This window comes from Tamandua tetradactyla, chromosome 24 (genome assembly GCF_023851605.1).
Source record: "Tamandua tetradactyla isolate mTamTet1 chromosome 24, mTamTet1.pri, whole genome shotgun sequence".
In the NCBI taxonomy this organism is placed as follows: Eukaryota; Metazoa; Chordata; class Mammalia; order Pilosa; family Myrmecophagidae; genus Tamandua; species Tamandua tetradactyla.
In genome coordinates this window covers 10,243,580-10,268,470 of record NC_135350.1, presented here as the reverse complement: position 1 = coordinate 10,268,470, position 24,891 = coordinate 10,243,580, and the positions used below count along the sequence as shown (strand labels likewise).

The 24,891-nt window shown below is 37.1% G+C and overlaps 1 protein-coding gene across 2 annotated transcripts in view; it reads left to right on the top strand.

Moving 5' to 3' along the window:
* The window catches only part of AP1AR (adaptor related protein complex 1 associated regulatory protein), a 94,096-nt gene that overhangs the window by 13,364 nt on the left and 55,841 nt on the right, over positions 1 to 24,891 (top strand). The gene's annotated exons all lie outside the window — the stretch shown is intronic.

The following is a 24,891-nucleotide window of genomic DNA, read 5'->3' as shown; positions in this document are numbered from 1 at the left end:
AGGTTCCAACCTGATAACCCATGTTCTCAATTTCAGTTCACTGAGTTTCTATATTACATTCAGTCCGTATGATTGAGGCATGATGATATTTGTCTTTTTGTTCCTGACATTTCATTCACCATACAGTCTTTGTATGCCTCACAACTTCGTTCCGTCTTGTAGCTGCTCAGTAGTCCATTGTATGTATACACCATAGGTCCCCCTTCCATTCCTCTGGAGATGTTTTATTATAAATGAAATTAATTTTAGATTCAGTAGCTTCAGTTAATGTTGCAAATATGAAAGCAGAGAATACAGGTTTTTACCTATTTTTATTTTTAAGCAATTGTATTTGCATAATAGAAAATTTTTAAAGTGTGCTATGCTGATTTACTTTATAACTAGTAATTTTAGGGTGCTTTGTACAGTATGACCCATTTATATGCTAACAGTAGGTCTACAAAAGTAAGGTGGTTATCTTGTTCCCTTTATTTTTAGGTTCTTAAGCAATTATAATTAAAGTTTTAGACTGCATTTTCTTTTAATTTTAAATGTTGCTAGATTTATTCATTCTTAGTGTTTAGGGAATTTTTTTATGAATGATACAATTTGTGAATAAAACAAACATTTTATGAATAACAACTTTATTTTTTCTTATGAGTATACAAAGAGTTTGTACTATTAATAACTTACTATTATATTGATAATAAGTGAGGGGTAGATGCCTCCCTAGATCTGTTATGAACATAATAACATTATAAAAATTAGCGCGCTTTTATATTCCAGGCTCCACACATAATATTGGAATATGCACAACAGGGTTTTCAACTGCAGAGCTCTGATAGATTAAACTTTGGAAGAAGGAAGAAAAAGAACTAAAGGATACTTACCTCTGTTTGACCATGGGTGTATGTTGAAAAGTGACTGATTATTGGATTTACATATTTTACATTCTTTTTTTGATACTGAATTTTCAAAATTTAGTGTGTATTTGACAATTACAGCTTTCTCAATTCAGAGTAGCCACATTTCAAGTGCCCAATAACCATACTTGGTTAATGGCTATTGTATTGATAGTGCAGCTCTCTGCAGTACCTCAGTTATAGGTATATGTAAAATATGTACAAAAACTAAGCTCAGTTGCTTGTCCATTGTAGTTACTCAGTACATGTAGGTCTCTGTTTGCTTTCTGTTATAACAATATCTTTTTATACTTTGGCTTTTGTAGCATCATAGGTAGGTGGAAACTTCAAGTCAGTAAGATACTGCTTTATTTTTCTAATTGAAAACAGTAAGATTTTTCTTGTTAATTCTTTAAGTAACATAATCAAGTCAGTCCTCTGCCAAAGATATTGCTGTTTTTACTTATTTCGTTTTTTATCTTTACTTCTAAGACTTATAACCCTTCACTGAAGATTGTCAGAAATGTGCTATAGTTAGTACCAAACCTCTGCTGTTAGATTATGATCCTACTTCCTTTGTTCTTTTTAATGGTGCCACCCTTTACACAACTAAAGTGTCATTCTTTTTGTTTATTTATTATTATTATGGTAAATATATGTAACATTAAATTTACCATTTTAACTATTTTTAAGACTACAATTCAATGACATTATTACATTTACCATCACTTCATCCATTTCCAGAAGTTTTCCAGCATCCAGAACAGAAACTTTGCATCCATAAAGCAGCCCCTTAAAGCTTGTAACCTCTAATCCACTGCAAAAAGATACAGAAATATTGAATATTTTAAAAAATAATGAATTTGCTTATTCTAGATATTTTATACAAGTTGGAATCATATAACAGTTGGCCTTTTGCATCTGGATTACTTTGCTTAGCATGATGTTTTCAAGGTTCAACTATGTTATACTATATATCAGAACCTCATTCCATTTTAAGGCTGAATAATATTCCGTTGTATGTATATACCACTTTTTGTTTGTCCGTTCATCTCTTAATGGAAACGTGGGTTGTTTTCACCTTTTGGGCATTGTGAATAATGTTGTTATGAACATTGGTATACAAGGATCTGTTTGAATCCCTGCTCAGTTCTTTTGGGCATATACCTAGGAATTGAATTTCTGGGTCATAGGATAATTCTATGTTTAACTTTTTGAGGAACCACCAAACTATTTTCCACAAGAGCTACATCATTTTACATTCATACTAGCAATGAACAAGAATTCCAATTTCTCCACATTGCCAACAATTATTTTCCATTAAAAGCCTCCTAGTGGATATGAAGTGATATTTTATTGTGACTTTGATTTACATTTTTCCAATGGCAAAAAATGTTGAGCATCTTATGTTCTTATTGGAGAAATGTCTATTCAAGTTCTTTGCCAATTTTTAAAATTGGGTTATCTTTTCATTGTTGAGTTGTAGGAATTCTCATCCATGTTGTCATATGAACCAGAATTTCATTCCTTTTTAGTGCTGAATAATATTCCATTGTGTATATATATGAAATTTTGTTTATCCATTTATCACTTGATGGATACTTGCTTCCATCTTTTCGCAATTGTGAATAATGCCACTGTGAACATCAGTGTGCAAAGATCTGTTCAAGTACCAGCTTTCAGTTCTCTTGGGTATATACTTAGTGAAATGATGCAGAGTCATATGGTAATTCATACTTATGGCCTAATTCGCTGTGAGTTAGGCCTAAGATGCATCTGAACAATGAAAGGAAACCAGGTTCCCTGAGGCGGAGTGAGGCGAGGTAATGTAGAGAACTGTTTGTAAGGAAGGTGGCTGCATTGAATAAGTGTTCCTCCATCTCTACATCCTTTCCAACACTTGTAAAATTGTGGGGTGTTTTTTAATAGTACTCATTCTAGTGGGTGTAAAGTGGTGTCTCATTGTAGTTTTGATTTGCATTTCCCTAATAGCTAATGGTGTTGAGCATCTTTTCATGAGCCTTTTTTTTTTAGCCATTTGTATTGCATCTTTGAAAAAATGTCTCTTCCACTCTATGGCACATTTTTGGGGGGGCTTTTTATAAGAGGGAATTTGTTAAGTTGCAAATTTACAGTTCTCAGGCTGTGAAATGGTCCAAATCTAAACTGAATTGTTTGTCTTTTTATTATTGAGTTGTAGAGTTTTTTTTTTCATTTATTGTATGAGGTTGCCTGAGGCAGGGGCCTGGTATGAGGGATGGGAGATGGAGGAAGCAGAACAAGGACAGTGGGTGTATGTTTTCTAAATGTTCTATAATGAGCATATATTACTGTAATGAACACAAAGGAATGTTATTTATTCAAAAGAGAAAAAATGCTATATTTTAAAAAAAGAAAATGAGGAAATTTCTTGTGCAGATGTGGTATTAACAAGTGGCTCCATCACAAGCAGCCACCCTCTCCACAAACAGTTCTCAACCTTACCCCACCTCACTCTGACTCAGGGAACTTGGTTTCCTTCCATTGTCCACATGCATCTTAGGCCTAACACACAGCAAAGCTATTACTTGGAGAAACGGTGGCTCTGAAGTAGTGCACCATTTGACTCTGCCCCAGTGGAACTGCCAGCTGGAAGGATGGCCCCATTTTACAGACTGAGAAAACAGGAAGGTGAAGTGACTTGACCCCACATCCGACGATAGACTTCTTTTTATGTTCTGGATAGTAAACCCTTATTGGATTTGTGGTTTCCAAATATTTCCTGCCATTGAGTAGGTTGTCTTTTCACTTTCATGATAAAGTCCTTTTATGCATAGAAGTTTTTCACTTGTTGAGGTTCTATTTATCTATTTTTTTCTATCGTGCTTTGTGTATAAAGTATAAGAAGCCATTTTCTAACACAAGATCCTGAAGATACTTCCCTACATTTTCTTTTAGGAGTTTTTTAGTCCTAATTCTTATATTTCAATCTTTGACTGATTTTGGGTTAATTTTTGTAGAAGCTAGGGGAGCTCTTTCATTGTTTTGCATGTGGATATCTGGTTCTCCTAGCACCATTTATTAAAGAAACTGTTATTTCCCAATTGAGTAGACTTGGTAGCCTTGTCAAAAATCACTTGGCCATAGAGATGAAGGTTTATTTTTTTTATTTTTTATTTTTTTATTATAATTATTTTGCATGGGCAGGCACCAGGTATCGAACCTGGGTCTCTGGCATGGCAGGTGAGAACTCTGCATGCTGAGCCACTGTAGCCTGTCCCAATGAAGGTTTATTTTTGAACTCTCAGTTTGATCCCATTGGGCAGTATATCTATCTTTATGCCATGCTGTTTTGGCCACTGTAGCTTTGTAATAAGTTTTAAAGTCAGGAAGTGTGAGTTGTTAACTTCTTTTTAGAGATGTTTTTGGCTATTCAAGGTCTGTTACTCATTCAAGTAAGTTTGAACTGGCTTTTCCATTTCTGCAAAATAGGCTGTTGGAATCTTGATTGTAATTTCATTGAATATGTAAATCATTTTGGGTAGAATTAATATCTTTTTTTATTAATTAAAAAAATTAACTAACACAACATTTAGAAATCATTCCATTCTACATATACAATCAGTAATTCTTAATATCATCACATAGATGCATATTCATCATTTCTTAGTACATTTGCATCGATTCAGCAAAAGAAATAGAAAGACAACAGAAAAAGAAATAAAACGATAATAGAGAGAAAAAAATAACAGTAAAAAAATAAAATAAAATAAAAACTGTACTTCAGATGCAGCTTCATTCAGTGTTTCAACATAATTACATTACAATTAGGCATTATTGTGCTGTCCATTTCTGAGTTTTTGTATCCAGTCCTGTTGCACAGTCTGTATCCCTTCAGCTCCAATTACCCATTATCTTACCCTATTTCTATCTCCTGATGGTGTCTGTTACCAGTGACATATTCCAAGATTACTCTCTAATGTCGGTTCACATCAGTGGGACCATACAGTATTTGTCCTTTAGTTTTTGGCTAGTCTCACTCAGCATAATGTTCTCTAGGTCCATCCATGTTATTACATGCTTCATAAGTTTATCCTGTCTTAAAGCTGCATAATATTCCATCGTATGTATATACCACAGTTTGTTTAGCCATTCGTCTGTTGATGGACATTTTGGCTGTTTCCGTCTCTCTGCAATTGTAAATAATGCTGCTATAAACATTGGTGTGCAAATGTCCGTTTGTGTCTTTGCCCTTAAGTCCTCTGAGTAGATACCTAGCAATGGTATTGCTGGGTCATATGGCAATTCTATACTCAGCTTTTTGAGGAACCGCCAAACTGCCTTCCACAGTGGTTGCACCATTTGACATTCCCACCAACAGTGAATAAGTGTGCCTCTTTCTCCACATCCTCTCCAGCACTTGTCGTTTTCTGTTTTGTTGATAATGGCCATTCTGGTGGGTGTGAGATGATATCTCATTGTGGTTTTGATTTGCATTTCTCTAATGGCCAGGGACATTGAGCATCTCTTCATGTGCCTTTTGGCCATTTGTATTTCCTCTTCTGAGAGGTGTCTGTTCAAGTCTTTTTCCCATTTTGTAATTGGGTTGGCTGTCTTTTTGTTGTTGAGTTGAACAATCTCTTTATAAATTCTGGATACTAGACCTTTATCTGATATGTCGTTTCCAAATATTGTCTCCCATTGTGTAGGCTGTCTTTCTACTTTCTTGATGAAGTTCTTTGATGCACAAAAGTGTTTAATTTTGAGGAGCTCCCATTTATTTATTTCTTTCTTCAGTGCTCTTGCTTTAGGTTTAAGGTCCATAAAACCGCCTCCAATTGTAAGATTCATAAGATATCTCCCTACATTTTCCTCTAACTGTTTTATGGTCTTAGACCTAATGTTTAGATCTTTGATCCATTTTGAGTTAACTTTTGTATAGGGTGTGAGATACGGGTCCTCTTGAATTTTTTGCATATGGATATCCAGTTCTCTAGGCACCATTTATTGAAGAGACTGTTCTGTCCCAGGTGAGTTGGCTTGACTGCCTTATCAAAGATCAAATGCCCATAGATGAGAGGGTCTATATCTGAGCACTCTATTCGATTCCATTGGTCGATATATCTATCTTTATGCCAGTACCATGCTGTTTTGACCACTGTGGCTTCATAATATGCTTTAAAGTCAGGCAGCGTGAGACCTCCAGCTTCGTTTTTTTTCCACAAGATACTTTTAGCAATTTGGGGCACCCTGCCCTTCCAGATAAATTTGCTTATTGGTTTTTCTATTTCTGAAAAATAAGTTGTTGGGATTTTGATTGGTATTGCATTGAATCTGTAAATCAATTTAGGTAGGATTGACATCTTAACTATATTTAGTCTTCCAATCCATGAACACGGTATGCCCTTCCATCTATTTAGGTCTTCTGTGATTTCTTTTAACAGTTTTTTGTAGTTTTCTTTGTATAGGTTTTTTGTATTTTATTCTTTTAGTTGCAATTGTAAATGGAATTCGTTTCTTGATTTCCCCCTCAGCTTGTTCATTGCTAGTGTATAGAAACACTACAGAATTTTGAATGTTGATCTTGTAACCTGCTACTTTGCTGTACTCATTTATTAGCTCTAGTAGTTTTGCTGTGGATTTTTCAGGGTTTTCGACGCATAGTATCATATCATCTGCAAACAGTGATAGTTTTATTTCTTCCTTTCCAATTTTGATTCCTTGTATTTCTTTTTCTTGTCTAATTGCTCTGGCTAGAACCTCCAACACGATGTTGAATAACAGTGGTGATAATGGACATCCTTGTCTTGTTCCTGATCTTAGGGGGAAAGTTTTCAATTTTTCCCCATTGAGAATGATATTAGCTGTGGGTTTTTCATATATTCCCTCTATCATTTTAAGGAGGTTCCCTTGTATTCCTATCCTTTGAAGTGTTTTCAACAGGAAAGGATGTGAATCTTGTCAAATGCCTTCTCTGCATCAATTGAGATGATCATGTGATTTTTCTGCTTTGATTTGTTGATATGGTGTATTACATTAATTGATTTTCTTATGTTGAACCATCCTTGCATACCTGGGTTAAATCCTACTTGGTCATGATGTATAATTCTTTTAATGTGTTGTTGGATTCAATTTGCTAGAATTTTGTTGAGGATTTTTGCATCTCTATTCATTAGAGAGATTGGTCTGTAGTTTTCTTTTTTTGTAATATCTTTGCCTGGTTTTGGTATGAGGGTGATGTTGGCTTCATAGAATGAATTGGGTAGCTTTCCGTCCACTTCAATTTTTTGAAGAGTTTGAGCAAGGTTGGTACTAATTCTTTCTGGAATGTTTGGTAGAATTCACATGTGAAGCCGTCTGATCCTGGACTTTTCTTTTTGGGAAGCTTTTGAATGACTGATTCAATTTCTTTACTTGTGATTGGTTTGTTGAGGTCATCTATTTCTTCTTGAGTCAAAGTTGGTTGTTCATGCCTTTCTAGGAACTTGTCCATTTCATCTACATTGTTGTATTTATTAGCATAAAGTTGTTCATAGTATCCTGTTATTACCTCCTTTATTTCTATGAGGTCAGTGGTTATGTCTCCTCTTCCATTTCTGATCTTATTTATTTGCATCCTCTCTCTTCTTCTTTTTGTCAGTCTTGCTAAGGACCCATCAAGCTTGTTGATTTTCTCATAGAACCAACTTCTGGACTTATTGATTTTCTGTTGTTTTCATGTTCTCAATTTCATTTATTTCTGCTCTAATCTTTGTTATTTCTTTCCTTTTGCTTGCTTTGGGGTTAGTTTGCTGTTCTTTCTCCAGTTCTTCCAAGTGGATAGTTAATTCCCAAATTTTTGCCCTTTCTTCTTTTTTGATATAGGCATTTAGGGCAATAAATTTCCCTCTTAGCACTGCCTTTGCTGCGTCCCATAGGTTTTGATATGTTGTGTTTTCATTTTCATTCGCCTCAAGATATTTATTAATTTCTCCTGTAATTTCTTCCTTGACCCACTGGTTGTTTAAGAGTGTGTTGTTGAGCCTCCACGTATTTGTGAATTTTCCGGCACTCTACCTATTATTGATTTCCAACTTCATTCCTTTATGATCTGAGAAAGTGTTGTGTATGATTTCAATCTTTTTAAATTTGTTGAGACTTGCTTTGTGACCCAGCATATGGTCTATCTTTGAGAATGATCCATGAGCACTTGAGAAAAAGGTGTATCCTGCTGTTGTGGGGTGTAATGTCCTATAAATGTCTGTTAAGCCTAGCTCATTTATTGTAATATTCAAATTCTCTGTTTCTTTATTGATCCTCTGTCTAGATGTTCTGTCCATTGATGAGAGTGGTGAATTGAAGTCTCCAACTATTATGGTAGATGTGTCTATTTCCCTCTTCAATATTTGCAGTGTATTCCTCATGTATTTTGGGGCATTCTGATTCGGTGCGTAAATATTTATGATTGTTATGTCTTCTTGTTTAATTGTTCCTTTTATTAGTAGATAGTATCCTTCTTTGTCTCTTTTAACTGTTTTACATTTGAAGTCTAATTTGTTGAATATTAGTATAGCTACTCCTGCTCTTTTCTGGTTGTTATTTGCATGAAATATCTTTTCCCAACCTTTCACCTTCAACCTATGTTTATCTTTGGGTCTAAGATGTGTTTCCTGTGGACAGCATGTAGAAGGATCCTGTTTTTTAATCCATTCTGCCAGTCTGTGTCTTTTGATTGGGGAATTCAGTCCATTAACATTTAGTGTTATTACTGTTTGGGTAATACTTTCCTCTACCATTTTGCCTTTTGTATTATATATATCATATCTAATTTTCCTTCTTTCTACACTCTTCTCCACACCTCTCTCTTCTGTCTTTTCGTATCTGACTCTAGTGCTCCCTTTAGTATTTCTTGCAGAGCTGGTCTCTTGGTCACAAATTCTCTCAGTGACTTTTTGTCTGAAAATGTTTTAATTTCCCCCTCATTTTTGAAGGACAATTTGGCTGGATATAGAATTCTTGGTTGGCAGTTTTTCTTTTTTAGTAATTTAAATATATCAGCCCACTGTCTTCTTGCCTCCATGGTTTCTGCTGAGAAATCTACACATAGTCTTATTGGGTTTCCCTTGTATGTGATGGAGTGTTTTTCTCTTGCTGCTTTCAAGATCCTCTCTTTCTCTTTGACCTCTGTCATTCTAAATAGTAAGTGTCTTGGAGAACATCTATTTGGATCTGTTCTCTTTGGGGTGCACTGCACTTCTTGGATCTGTAATTTTAGGTCTTTCATAAGAGTTGGGAAATTTTCAATGATAATTTCTTCCATTAGTTTTTCTCCTCCTTTTCCCTTCTCTTCTCCTTCTGGGACACCCACAACACGTATATTTGTGCACTTCATATTATCATTCAATTCCCTTAGCCCCTGCTCAAATTTTTCCATTCTTCCCCCTATAGTTTCTGTTTCTTTTTGGATTTCAGATGTTCCATCCTCCAGTTCACTAATTCAAACCTCTGTCTCTTGAAATCTACCATTGTGGGTTTCCATTTTTTTTTTCATCTCTTCTACTGTATCTTTCATTCCCATAAGTTCTGTGATTTGTTTTTTCAGACTTTCCATTTCTTCTTTTTGTTCATCCCTTGCCTTCTTCATGTCCTCCCTCAATTTATTGATTTGGTTTTTGAAGAGGTTTTCCATTTCTGTTTGTATATTCAGAATTAGTTGTCTCAGTTCCTGTATCTCATTTGAGCTATTGGTTTGTTCCTTTGACTGGGCCATATCTTCAATTTTCCTGGTGTGATTTGTTATTTTTTGCTGGCATCTGGACATTTAATCAGATTTCCCTGAGTGTGAGACCCAGCAGGTTGAAAGACTTTTCTGTGAAGTCTCTGGGCTCTGTTTTTTTTTTATCCTGCCCAGTATGTGGCGCTTGTCTGTCTGCGGGTCCCACCAGCAAAAGATGTTGTGGCTCCTTTACTTTGAAAGGCTCTCCCTGCTGTGTGTGTGGTGGAGACAGAGGAAAAGTTGTAGGCTGGTTTTAATGGCTTCAAATTGCGAAGTCCTGGAATCTGAATTCCTTGAGAGAGGGATTCCACCTGAGATTCGTTTCACTCCTCCTGTGGGGAAGGTTCAAGTGGTAGAGAGCCCAGAAAGCAGCCTGTTTCTGCATTTGGGGCTGTTGCAACCTGTGTAATCCCAGCGCTGAGCCCAGAGGCACTAAGCCTCTGTAGAAACAGCTGCAGAAGGCTTTGTTTCGCCCCCTTTTCTTTTTTTCAGTTAGCCCAATAGGCGACTTCCGCCTTGATCAGTTTTGTCTGAGCTGGGGGACTATTTTTAGTAGTCAGAAGTTGTTTATTAATGCCACTATTGGTGTTTGGTTGGACTCAGTCCCTGCTACTGTTGGAAACTCTTTCCTTTCCCTCCGGGTAGCCGCCTGTGGGGGAGGAGCGCCGACCACTGGCTGCAGCGGCTTGGGAAACTCGCTGATCCAAGACTTGTAGCTGGTCCGGGAAGCCACCCACAAGGGAGGGGTGCCGGCCGCCGCGGCTTGGGGATCTTGCTTCTCTGAGACTCTCAGCCAGCCCGGGAAGAATTGACGGAGGGGCGCCGGCCGCCAGCCGCCACGGCCAGGGGAACCGCGCGCCACTTGGGGATCTCACCGCAGCGAAGTCTCGCAGTTGGTCCAGCCAGTCCAGACTGGGGTACACTGTTTGTCTGGTCTCTGTTGTGGCTCTGGGAGCTGTTCTGTACTGTTTCTGGTTATTTAGTAGTTGTTCTGGAGGAGGAACTAAGACGCGTGCACCTTACTAAGCCGCCATCTTGGCCCCCCTCCCAGAATTAATATCTTAACAATATTTAATCATCAGCTTCCATGAGCATGGAAGGTCCTTCCATTTATTTAGATCTTCTCACAGTTCTTTTAGCAAAGTTTTGTATTTTTCTGTGTACACATCCTTTACATCTTTGGTTAAATTTATTCCTAGATATTTGATTCTTTTAGTTGCTATTGTAAATGGATTTTTTTTTCTTAATTTCCACCTCAGATTGCTCCTTACTAAGATATAGAAACACCACTGATTTTTGCGTGTTGATCTTGTACTCTACTACTTTGCTAAATGTATTTATTAGCACCAATAGCTTTGTTTTAGGTTTTTTGGGACAGCCTACATATAGGATCATGTCATTTGCAAATAGTGAATGTCTTCCTTCTTTCTTCCCAATTTAAATACCTTTTACTTCTTTTTCTTGCCTAGCTGTTCTGGCTAGACTCCCAGCACAATGTTGATTAACAAGTGGTGACAGTGGGCATCCTTATCTTGTTCCAGATCTTGGAGGGAACACTTTCAGTCTTTCACCATGGAGTATAATGTTAGTAGTGGGTTTTTCATTTATTTCTTTTATTGTATTGGGGAAGTTTTCTTTTATTATTAATTTTCTAAATGTTTTTATTAAGAAAGGATGCTCGATTTTGTCATGCCTTTTCTGCATCTAATGAGATGATCATGTATATTTTCCCCTTTGATTTGTTAACATGGCATATTAAGTAATTTATTTTCTTGTCTTGAATCACCTTTACATACCTGGGATAAAACCCACTTGATCATGGTTTTGCTGGTTTGAAAGGATATATGCCCCCTAAGAAAGCCATGTTTGAAACTGTAATGAGATCATCTCCCTGGTTGATGTGATTTAGTTAAGAATGGTTGTTAAACTGGATTAGGGGTTCTCCACCCATTTGAGTGGGTCTTGATTAGTTTCTGAAGTCCTATAAAAGAGGAAACATTTTGAAGAATGAGAGATTCAGAGAGAGCAGAGAATGCTGCAGTACCACGAAGCAGAGAGTTCCACCAGCCAGCCACCTTTGGAAATGAAAAAGGAAAATGCCTCCCGGGGAGCTTTGTGAAACCAGAAGCCAGGAGAGAAAGCTAGCAGATGATGCTGTGTTCACCATGTGCCCTTCCAGCTGAGAGAAGCCCTGACTGTGTTCACCATGTGCCTTCTCACTTGAGAGAGAAACCCTGAACTTCATCGGCCTTCCTGAACCAAGGTGTCTTTCCCTGGATGCCTTTGATTGGACAGTTCTTTAGACTTGTTTTAATTGGGACATTTTCTCAGCCTTCGAACTGTAAACTAGCAACTCATTAAATTCCCCTTTTAAAAAGCCATTCTGTTTCTGGTATATTGCATTCCAACAGCTAGCAAACCAGAACAATGGTGTATAATTCTTTTAATATACTTTTGGATTATATTTGCAAGTATTTTGTTGAGAAGTTTTACATCTGTGTTCATAAGAGAAATTGATCTGTAATTTTCTCTTCTGGTAATATCTTTATCTGGCTTTGGTATGCAGGTGATGTTGGCCCATAGAATGAGTTAGAGAGTGTTCCCTCCTGTTCAGTTTATTGGAAGAGTGTGAGCAGGATACGTATTCTTGTTGGAATGTTTGGTAGAATTCAGCAGTGAAGCCATTTAGGCCTTGGCCTTTTTTATTGGGAGGCGTTTGATGACTGATTCAGTCTATTTATAATTGATTGTTGAGGTCTTCTGTTTCTTCTAGAATCAGTATAGCCTTCACGTGTGTTTCTTGGAATTTGTCCATTTCTTGTAAATTGTCTGACTTGTTGGCATACAGTTGTTCATAGTATCTTCTTGTGATCTTTTTTATTTCTGTGGGGTAAATAGCAATGTCCCCCCTCTAATTTCTGATTTTAGTTATTTGCTACTTCTCTCTTTATTTCTTTGACAATCTAGCTAAAGGTTTGTCAATTTTATTGATCTTTTCAAAGAAGCAACTTTTTGTTTGGTCAGTGTTCTCTTTTGTTTTTCTTTTTCTGTATTTCATGCATTTGTGCTCTAATCTTTGTTATTTATTTCCTTCTGCTTGCAGTGGGTTTAGTTTGCTGTGCTTTTTCCAATTCCTCCAGGTGTGCAGTTAGACCTTTGATTTTAGCTCTTTTTTAATGTTCACTTTCTGAGCTATAAATTTCTCTCTCAGCACTGCCTTCACTGCATCCCATTAGTTTTGACATGTTGTGTTCTCGTTTTCATTAATCTCAATATATTAACTGATTTCTCTTGTAATTTCTTTTTTGGCCCACTGATTAAGAATGTTATTTAACTTCTATACATTTGTGGATTTTCCAGGTCTCTGTCTGTTGTTGATTTCTAGCTTTATTCCATTATGGTCAGAGAAGATGCTTTATGTAATTTCAATATTTTTACATTTATTGAAATTTGTTTTGTGGTTCAACATGTGGTCTGTCCTGGACCACAAGGACCACATTCCTGGAGAATGGTCCTTGTGCACTAGAGCAGCATGGCTATCCTGCTGTTTTGAGGTACAGTGTTCTGTATATGAATGTTAAGTCTAGTTCATTTATCATATTACTCAAGTTCTCTGTTTCCTTATTTCTCTCTCTAAATGCTTTCTGTCTATTGATAAAAGTGATATATTGGCATCTCCAACTATCATTGTAGAGGTATCTGTTTGTCCCTTCAGTTTTGCCAGTGTTTGCCTCTTGTATTTTGGGGTACTATTGTTAGGTGCATAAATATTTATCATTGTTACTTCTTGGTGGATTCACCCTCTTACTAATATACAGTGTCCTATACTTCTTGAAACAGCTGTTGACTTAAAACAGCTGTCATCTTAAAGTCTATTTTGTCCATTACTAGTTTAGTAACCTCAGCACTTTTTTGGTTATTGTTTGCATGGAATATCTTTTTCTGTCCTTTTTCTTCCAACCCATTTGTGTCCTTTTGTTTCCAACACATTCTAGCATTTGTGTCTTTTGATTAGGGATTTTCATCCATTAACATTCAGTGTTACTTGTCCTTTGGTCATATCTTGTTTTGTCTCTGTTTTCCTTTCTTGAAACTTCCTTTTATTTTGTATACTTTATCTTTTGTGATGTATCTGACTGAGTCCTTTTTTATATTTGTTTCTGTATATATTTTAAATGCTTTCTTTGTGGTTACCCTGCAGTTTGTATTATACAGTCTACATTTATAAGCTACTAATTTGAAACGATACCACTTTAGCTACAATAGCCTGCGTGTTCCTTGCTCCCGTGTTCCTGTTTCCCTTCTCTGTGTTGTTTTTGTTCCACATTACCTCTTTATATCTGCATACCCCTTATCAGGAAATAAGCCTTTTCCCTGTTCAATTGTACTCTGACTTTTTTAGAAATTAAAGAGTACAGTTGTATTTTGAGGACAGTACTATAGGGTTTACATTTAAAGTTATCTTTACTGAAGACCTTCATTTCTTCAAACTTCTCAAAGCCATTCTCTCCCATCTTTTCCTTTCCACCTGCATATCTCCCTTTATTAATTCTTGTAGGGCAGGTCTTTTATAGATAAACTCTCTCAGTTTCTGTTATCTGTGAGTATTTAAACTCTCCCTCATTTTTGAAGGGTATTTTTACCGGATAAAGAATTCTTGACTGGCAGTGTTTCTCTTTCAATACTTTAAGTATAGTACACCACTGCCTTCTCACCTCCATGGTTTTTGATGAGGAATCAGCACTTAGTCTTATTAGGCCATGCATGTGATGAAGACCTTTTCTCTTGCTGCTTTCAGAATTCTCTCTTTATCTTTGGCATTTCTCATTTTGATTAGTCTGTGTCTAGGAGTAGTTTGATTAGTTTATTCTGTTTGGAGTATGTTGTTTCTTGAAATGTATATTTATGTCTTTTCATAAAGAGTTGGGAAATTTGGGACCATTATTTCCTCAAATATTCTCCTTCCCTTTTTCCCTTCTCTTCTTCTGGAGAAATATATTTGTATGCTTCGTGCTGCCACTCAAATCCCTTAGACACTGCTCAATTCTTTTCTCTTCTTTTCTCTTGTTTCTTCTGACTGTATGATTTGGATAGCCCTGTCTCTTAATCCACTGATTCGTTTTTGTGCCTATTCAGATCTGCTGTGTATGTCTCTAGTGTCTTTTTTTTTTTTTACATTTTTTATTGTGAGATATACCATATATACACAAAAGCCATAAATTTTAAAGTACATTTTACAGGTAGTTATAGAACAGATTTCAAAGTTTTATATAGGTTAGTTGTACAATTTCAGGTTTTTCCTTCTAGCTGCTCCAAGACATGGAGACTAAACAGAAATATCAATATAATAATTGAGTAGTCGCAGTTATTTGTTAAATCCTAACTTCTCTGTTATAACTCCTCCTTCTCCCATTCTTTAAGAATATTTGAGCTATGCACATTCTAATTTTTTCATGTTGAAAAGGGGTGTCTACAATATGTGAAAAGGGGATGGAACTGATTAATGTTCTTGGAGAGACTGGCACCTCTGGGTGTCAGGACTTATCTGACCTAGGAATCATCTAAAGGTTTTAGGTTTCTGAAAAATAAACAGCATGTGAAACTGTCATAGAATCTCAAATAGAGCTCTGGCCTTTAGTGTATATATAACCTCCCTTATTGTACCATTCTTCCTCATAATTTCTGTTAATTTTTTTTTAACTTTCAAATTCTTCTTTATGCTACACTTTATCTTCTTAATGTCCTTTAGTTCTATATCAATATTTTCCTTCATTTCCTTGAATTGAATTAAGAGATTTGTTTGAATTTGTTTGATTTGTTGTTTCAAATTCTGTGTCTCCTCAGAAGTTTAAATGGTTCCCTTGACTGAGCCATATATTCCTGTTTCTTGGTATCTCTTGCAATTTTTTGTTGTCATCTGGGCATCTGATTATTTTGATGTGTTAATTCTAAAGTTTTCTTCAAATTGTCTAGGATTTTATTGTCGATTGTCTTTCTGTTAGGGTTCTTCTTTGACACTTGGTCAAACTTACTCTGGATCTTGAGAGTGCTCCAAGTTTAACTGTTCAGATTTTCACAGCTCTTCATCTGTTTCTTGCCTGGGATGTGCAGTCCAATTTTTAAGATTGTATTTTTTGTGCAATTGTTTCACCTCCAGGAGAATTCTCTCTTTCCTCTGTTCCTTTTCTGGAAGTTATGATCTTTTCTGTTTGTTTTAGTGCAGAATTTTCCCCCCAGCTCATATGATTTGTTTAAATAATCTCCCTCACTCAGTACCCCCTTTTTCTTACACTTTTCAGTTCTGGGACATGTCCTGTCTTACGGCAGCTCAGTTCTCCCATCCTATCTCCCTCCCCCACCTCTTTTTTTTTAGCCATGAGGCTTTTCTTCTTCCAGTTTCTTTTCTGTTTGGGTATCCCAACACAGGAATCCAGATGGGTTCAATTCAGAAGGTGGGTCAATCCAGAAAGGGCTTTTTTGTGTTTAGGTGATTGGGTGAACAGAGACTAGATTGAGTATGTACAACTCTCACTAACAGTTTCTGCTGTAGTCTCTCTTTTTTTTTCCCTAGGGTCCGTTCCGTTTGTGGCACTCCTCACCGACTTGTTTTTCACTCTTGGTGCCTGTGCCTGGATATACCTGCCGTTCTCCCTCACTGCTGTGAGTGGTTCTATGGTCTGCAGTCACAGCAGGAGGGACCCAGGCCATGCTGCATCTTTACAACTCCCAAGCTCCATGGGACTGTGTAAGAGGGAGGGGTCTTACCTATCTGATCTTGAAGATTGTTTTTCTTTTTCTTCAGTTAAGCCTTTATGGAATTCTTCTCCAGTTTCTGTTATCCTCCAGAGTTCTGATCAAGTGGAAATTGTCCTTTTATTTGTTGATTCTGAGGGGAGACTTTTCCAGGTCATGTCTTATGTCACCATGCTGAGGATATCTAGTTGTTAGTTGTTGATCCATTTTGAGTTGATTTTTGTATATTGAATGAGGTTGGGGTCCCATTTTACTCTTTTGCATATGGGTTCTAGTTTTCCTAGCACCATTCATTGAGAATGCTGTCCTTTCCCCATCAAGTAGATTTGGTGAACATCAGTTGACCATAGATTTATGGATTTATTTCTAAACTGTTCAGGATCCTCCAATGAAATTCTTATAAAGCTAATAAATTATAAGGAATAATAGAATAAGAAAATCATGATTTTGCACCCTCTAATGAAATAATAGAGCTAAGAAGTACTTATCACTGCTAAAACCATTAGATAAAAGGTCTGTGGGGAACTTTATAATGGATAGATTAGGCTGACAGTAACCACAACTACAAATCCATCTTAGCAGCTGTAAAAGTGAGGCAAACGAACCTTATGATTTGATGGAATAGCAAATACACAGTACCACATGAGAAGGATTTTTGCCTAAAAATTTGGACTCAATATAGTCAAGCTTTTTGGTCAAATTAGCAATTTACAGGAAATATTGGAGATAGAGGGAAAATGTTAACCACTAAGAAGATAAAATAAGCCAAATTCAGAATGTAAGAACTTCTATAGGACAATTGACACGATTTCTCCAACAAATCAATGGTATGAGAAAGGAGGTGGTAAAGAGAAGAGGGCTGTTACAGACTAACAGAAGTTTAAAAGGCCTAACAAGCAAATGCAGTGTGTAGACTTTGTTTGAATTCTGATTTGAGCAAATTAAATACAAAAAGATAATAAGGGAAATTGAAACATGGGCAGGATACGAGATGATATAAGAAATAATTTTTTTTATTGTGAACAACAGACAAACATACCAAACATTCTTGATATACAAAGATTCTTGACATGGTTACAATCAATGGCTCACAATATCACCACATAGTTGTGTATTCATCACCATGATCATTTTTTTTTAACATTTTCATCTCTTCAGCAAAAGAAAGAAAAAACAAAAAAACTCATGCCTTTTCCATTTGTAGGGTAATAATAACATGGTGGTTAGGTTTTCTTTTAAAGGTTCTTAACAAGTAGAGACGAAATTTAATATAAGGGTAAGATAACATGACTAAGATTTGCTGTAACATGCTCTATCAAAATAAAACAGGGGTTAAGGGGCAGTGATATAAAGAAAACATGGGGAAAATGCCAGAATTTTAAGCTGGGTGATGGGTGAAAGGAAGTTAATGTTACTCTTTTCTCTATTTGAAATTTTTCATGATAAAAGTTAAAAAAAAAAAAAGTGAATGCAAAAACAAAATCTCTTCTATAAGTTCTCATCTAATTGAGAACAAAATCCAGAATCCTTCCCATGGCCTACAAAGCCTAGCTACCTTTCAAACCTCATCTCACCTTCTTTCTCCACTCCCCTGCCATTCTCACCCACTTGCTTTTCTTAGTTGTTTTTTCTCTGATTTCTGTCTGGCTTACTTCCTCATATCCTTGGGGTCTTTGTTTCAATTTTACTTTAACAGAAAGAACTTCCCTGACCACCTTAATAAAATGACTTCCCTTCCCCAGTAACTGTCCTCACTCACTTAATGAAAAATATTTTTCTTCATGGCAGTTCCCACCACCTGATGCATTTATCTGTGTTTATTGTCATTCATCCCCAAGAGTGTTTGCTCCAATGTGGGAGGCCCTTTATCTGTTTTAAGCACAGTTGTACTGCCAGCACCTAAAACAGTGTCCCACATTAATAGACACTTGATATTTATGAAATAAATGTGTAAAAACTTGAGGCACTTTTAATAGTTAAGTGTGTCTCCTTTCCTCTCCCCAGTTGCTCTGCTTATTCTTGACTTGTTAGTTTCCTGTTTACCTAGGAATAAATAGTACCGTGATTGCCAAGAGTCTTACTCTAGGACAGAAATAGAGGTTAAGTAGAAAATGTCAAACATCAGGACAGTTTGTAATAATAAACACTGAAAAAGTTATATTCCAAAAATTTTAGGCTTTTAAACATTCAGTGATATGGAAAGGTTTGAGTTTTCATTATTGTCCACACTGCTTAAGTAATAGAGAATTTTCTGTAATCTGAGATGGAACTTTCAAACAGTTAGCTTTCTGATTATTTTAAAAATATGTATCACAATATTTCTTGACTATTTTTTTCAGATAAATCCCAGGATAAAGCTACTCTAATAAAAATGTTGTCCCTGAGTTTGCCAAATTCAATATTTACTTTAATCTATCAATTATAGTCTTAGTTTTAATGGTTATAGGAGTCAATATATGCCTTTGGTGAATAACAAGGTCTCAATTTAAATCTGTCTTAAAAGAAAAGGATGAATTTCTTCCAAGTTTATTTTGCTTTTCTGTTTACTTTCCATTTTAATTCTTGATTTTTAATTGTTTATTAGTGTTTTTTTAATTTAGAAATTTATTGTTTAATCCATAAGCTTTATATAGCTTTAGTTTAAAAAAAAACAAAGCAAGGTACTATTTCAAAGTCTAGGCCCTTCCAACCTTCCAAATACAAGAGCTCTGAAAGTTGTGTGAATCAAATGGAAGAATAAGACAAAATTATGAATGAAGCTGTGACATTTCATAAAGCAAAATTTTATATAACTGAAGGATCCTTCCTGGGACTAGATAATTGTCTTTACAAAAGAAAAGGAGGGAAAAAAACAGAACACCAAAACCAGAATAGAATGAAATTCCAGTGTTCCAAATCAACTTGTTACATATCTATATAAATCCAGTGTCCTGGCAAAGAATATGCTCTCATTTTCTGTCTTACCCCTAGAGTTCAGTTCTTGATTTCATTTCAGCAGAGACTCCACGGGTAACAGGAAAGATTGTAGCATTAAAATATTTATTTATACTTTTGTGGTGGTTCAACAGTGGTCTTACTTCTGGGCAAGCTTACAAACCATACTGGGTTGGAAGAATCATAACTTAAATGGGTGCTAAGACTCAAATGAGAGAGGAAAAAATACAATAAAATAAAACCTCTGGGAATAACCAGAGGCATTAAAGGAACTATAAGAATGCCAACCATATTTAAACCCTTTTTATTTTTAATTAAAAAAAATTTTTTATTCAACATAGCAACATACAAACACAAACATTCTTACCATATGATCATTCTATTCTTGTTATATAATCAATAACTTACAAAATCATCGCATAGTTGTATGTTCATCATCATGATCATTTCTTAGAACATTTGCATCAATTCAGAAAAAGATGTAAAAAGAAAAGTGATATCTATTTAATATGTAAGAATAGCCTCCAGGATAACATCTCAACTCTGTTTGGGATCCCTCAGCTGTTGACACTTAATTTTGTCTCATTTTGTTCTTCCCCCTTTTGGTTGAGAAGGTTTTCTCAATCCCTTGATGCTGAGTCCAAGCTCATTCTAGGATTTCTATCCCACATTGCCAGGAAGGTCCACACTCCTGACAGTCATGTCCCACATAGAGAGGGGAGGGCAGTGAGTTTGTCATGTTTGCTGAGAGAGAGAGGCCACATCTGAGCAAAAAAAGAGGTTCTCTGGGAGTGACTCTTAGGCTTAATTTTGAGTAGGCTTAGCTTATCCTTTGCGGGGTTAAGTTTCATATGAACAGATCCCCAGATTGAGGGCTCAGCCTATCGCTTTGTAAACCCCCTTATTACAAAAAGGATTTTTTTTTTTTTGGCTTAGAATATTTCATGCTAAATGAATTTATGTCAGCTGTCAATGGAAGTTCACTAATACACTATGGACACCTTTTGCAATGTAAATCCATGCTCCTGTTTTTACATGATGAATTTCAACCTAGCAGTTGTTAACAACAAATGTTATAGTCTAAAGCTCAAACACTTTTTAGCAACTTTGAAATTTAATTGCATTCAAATCAAATAAAATTTATACCATAACAAATATTTCCATCAGACAGTGGGGACACTTGAGCCTTCCACATTGATCTCAGGGCCTTTTCATGCAGGTGGTTTTCTAAGTCATCAAGTTATCTTCAGCTTCACTTTCATTCTCCTTTTTAGGCTCTAGCTCTGGCTCTGCCTCTGTCTTCCTCTGCTGATGTAGTTGTGGGAGCAGCGATGGCTGTAGGGATTACAGTAGCTGCAGGCACAGCCTTTTCCTTCTGGTATTTTTTGTGCTTCTCCTTTTTGTGTTTCGTGTCCTTCTTTTTCTTCCTGGTCTGAATTCCTTGCCAGAAATGGGCTTGGTGTTTGGCTATTAGCCTTTTTGACTGGTACCAGTGGTGACCAGTTTGTAGAGGGTAACTGAGACTGAACAGGCGATGGAGGTGCTTGGGGTTTTTTAGCTGCTGCCTCAGGAGATCCTGAGACAGATTGAGAGGATGAAACCCTCCTTACAGATTAAGGACTTGGTGAGGCAGCCTTTTTTATCTTTTTGTGTTCCGGAGTTCTGGAGACTCTCCTAATGAGCTTAATACTTGGAGATGGGGACTGCCAACTTTGGGGTGATGATGATGCTCCTCTTCAAATCCAGGAAGAATGTCGTCTTCTGGTAGGTGGTGGGGAGGAACTTCACCGCCCACAGTGAGGAGAAGTCTCTTTCTGGTGCTTTCGTGGTGATAGAGAGGCACTCTGGGAAGGGGAATGTCTCCGCCACCTGTCTCCCTCACCATTCTTCACATCGTCTGAGGAGTTGGAGCTGGAGTCAGATGAAGACAGCTGGTTTCGTTGTCTGCACTGGCACCTGTGCTGCACAGAGCCTGCTGCTGACGTTTTGCCACCTTTATCTTCTTCAGTTTCAGATAATTTTCTAAGCCTGGGTGCTGGTGAAGGAGACTCTCTTTTCTCTCATAAACATACCTTTATGTTTTGTCACTTTACCTGAAGTTCTTCCTGGAGAGACAGAAACAGGACTACCCAGATCAGCTTCATTCATATCTCTAATGAAGGCTAATCATTTTTTCAGTATTTTAAACAGTTGCTGTATGGGGTAATCCTGACTTTCATAACTACAGAACTCTAGCTCTGAGTCTCAGGTGTCATGCAAGTACTTGAAGTTCCAGGGAAGCACCAGATTGTACACAAAGAGCTCAGCATCTCAGAATTTAGAAATAACAGTTACAATTCCAGAATAGATGTGACTGCTGTAAGAGTTTACAAATTAAGAGTTTAATAGGCCTTCACCTGATAACCTGTGCTCACGAATTCAATTCTCAGTTTGCACATTATAGTTAGTCCATGTTAGTGAGTCATTATAATATTTATCTTTTTGTTTTTGATATTGCTATTTCTTTCTTTCTTTTTTTCCTTCTAATGTAGTAACTGCTCTGCATAAGCGACTTTAGGTGGTTATCCACCTTGTTAAAAGGCCCTTCAAAATCTGCCCCTTCTTCCTCGCCGCACTGATGATCTTAATTTTTCTTTCCTATCATTCAGGTATAACGAGCTTCAGGGTTCCTCTAACTGGTCACATTCTCTCAAACCTGAGCTTCCTGTACTTGCTGCTCCTTCTGCATGGAAATACCAGCACCTTCCCAATGGGCTGCCATCTCCCAAGTCTCATGGGGTTGGGTGCTGCTCCTCTTATCACCTCTTACATGAGCCCTCTCCTGATGCTTCCCTCCCCACTGTACCCTGTACTCATTCTTAGTATGCTTTGCCACACTCCATCATCATCATCTATAAAGTTGTCAGTGTCCCTCTAGATTGGGAGCTTCTTGAGATCAGGAGCCAGGATTTCAGTGTCTTTGCATGCCTTGCCAGGCACGCAGTGGTATTGCTATTTCTTATTTTGCTGTTTTCCCATTATATCATGTAGACTCATGTTTATTTATTAGTTAGGACTTCAGTTAAAGCAACAGAAATCCAGATCAAACTATCGTATGCAAAATGGAAAATTTATTATAAGGATATTAGATATGAAGTAATAACCAAACCATGAACAGGCCCCTCTGCTCAGTTCTTTATAACTTCGAACCAGTCAGATGTGGTCTGGAGGATGGCTGTTGTCTAGCTTGGTCAGATATTCAAAAAGTTAGTCACACAAGAACATGACTGTGCTCACTGTGGTTGGATGTGGATAGAGGAGTCAGTTCCCTGGAAAAGGGAGACATTTGAAACAGACATTACTGTCGGAGTTCTACTAAAGTTATCTATATATCTATGTATAATTAGAATAGAACACAGTGTTCTGTGGTCTGATATAAGTATAGTACAACAATCACATCCCTTGATTTGGACATTGTACTTAGCTTTAGGCTTTGCTTCAGCAGTGAAGTCATATTGATGGCTCATATTCAGGCACTTTACTTTCTATTACTGAATTTTATTTCATAATTCAGTTATACCATTAGTAAGCCAGGGAGGGGAAATGAATTAATCAGAGGCAGATTCTTCATTTGGGAAGAGAATGATGCTTACAGGGAGAGAAGCACATAGTTCTTAAAGCAGGAGTCATAAGGCTAGACTGCTACTGGAAGTCTCAATTCACTTTTGGTTTTGTTTGAGAAATGGGGAAGAGATAAGAGAGTGGGGGCACTAGATGATTAGAGATTAAGGGTGTGATGTTTACTGGAAATGTTCCATGAATTATTAAATCTCTAGAATGACAATACCAAATCCTCTACTTTTCACTAGCGATCTCTTAATGAGCAGTAAAACTCATTTGTATATGTCAGTAAATACACCAGGGTGGCAAAAAATGCACTCATAATTTAATTGTTCTTTTTATTCTTTAGTCATATGGTAATGTGACATTCCCTTTCACTAAGTCTGCTCCCTTCCCCCTGTGTGCGCGCGCACACGCACACACACATATTACTCACAAAGCATTCTGACCTGTCCTAATCCTGGGATTCTTCCTGTTCCTAAAGGGGATGTTGTCTCTCCATGAATTCTGACATATTAGGAACTATAGTGTGATTTTGGAGGGAGAGGAGTCCTCCTCCATCCGTTTTGGCAGCTGTAACTTAGGGGCCATATTGTGGGTGAAAGTATTATAATCTCCTGACACTTCCTATAAGAGTTTTAGTGGCTCTGTCCTATACCAACTTTCATATTGCAGTAGTTAAAGTGTGGGCACATTTTGGAGCAGATATAATAAAGGAGGGTGCTTATTTGACTATGTAAGTTTCACTAGTAGGAGCAGAAGCAAATGGATATTAAAGTCAATATTTGGCCTTGGTTAGAAAAGATCATGTAATGAATCATCTGGTTGACTTATATATGCATTGTTTTTCTTTTTTCTTTTTTCTTTTTCACTTAAGTATATGGGAAGAGAATAAAAAGCACCAAACTTTGTTTAAGGGTATGTGATCCCACCATCCAGAAATAATCACTCTTAACATATTGGCATATATTTTTTCAGGTTTTTATTATTTTGTATGTTTAACAAAATTGGGAGCATACTCTTGTATACATTATTTAACACAGTATTTTAACAAGATACTTTTCTTGATGCAGTAAAAGTAGTGAGATAAATTGAAAATTTAATTATATTCTATTCTATGTAATGAAATTAGTAAATTAATTATTACAGGTTAAGTATGTATTAATACCAATATAAAGAAATATTGTTTGAGTAAACTCTATTTTAAACTCATAAGTTTACAAATCAGGATTATTTATATTCACAGTTAAATGTGGTGGTTCCTTTTTATAAATATACGATGTTGGGAGTTCTGGGAATATGGCAGAATAGGATAGGTTGAATCCTTCCCTGCCCCAAAGAACAGCTAGAGAAGGGATGGGAAGGTGACTGGGATGTGATTCCGGGGTGTAAATGATCTAGAAGGGTCCTTTACACCACATAGTGGTTGCAAAAGCTGAAGAATTGAGACGCTGAGAAACGGAGACCATCCAGCTAATGCAAACAGCCTAACGCACCCCTTTTGAAACCCAAGACCAGAGGCCCTAGGAATGCACAGAAGAGGAGACAGAAACTAGGAAATAAGCCACGCTGCATTCCTTGAATGCACTACCCTTACGTGTGCCGCGCCCACTCTGCCCAGCAGTTCGCCCCACATTGCACATACCTGAGCCCTGTCAGTCGGCCACCCACACCAAGCTCCAAGCACCCCCACCCCAACCACCCCTGAGCCTGTGCATGCCTGCTGCAGTCCAACCCACCTCTCCCGCGCAAGCACACAGTCTCTCCCCGCCCCTCCCAAGACCCTCCCACCTGGGCCCAGCCCCTGGACCTCCCCTTCCCTCTCCCTGATCCCTGCATGCAGTTGCTGCTGCTGCATCAAGACTGCGAGTGTTTCACCTTCATATCCAGACTACAGCTGCCCCTAGCCCATACAATTGGCAACCATGCCTTATCCCCTAGAGCTTTGTACATGTGTACATCAATCTGTGGCCCTCCCAGATTCACGCA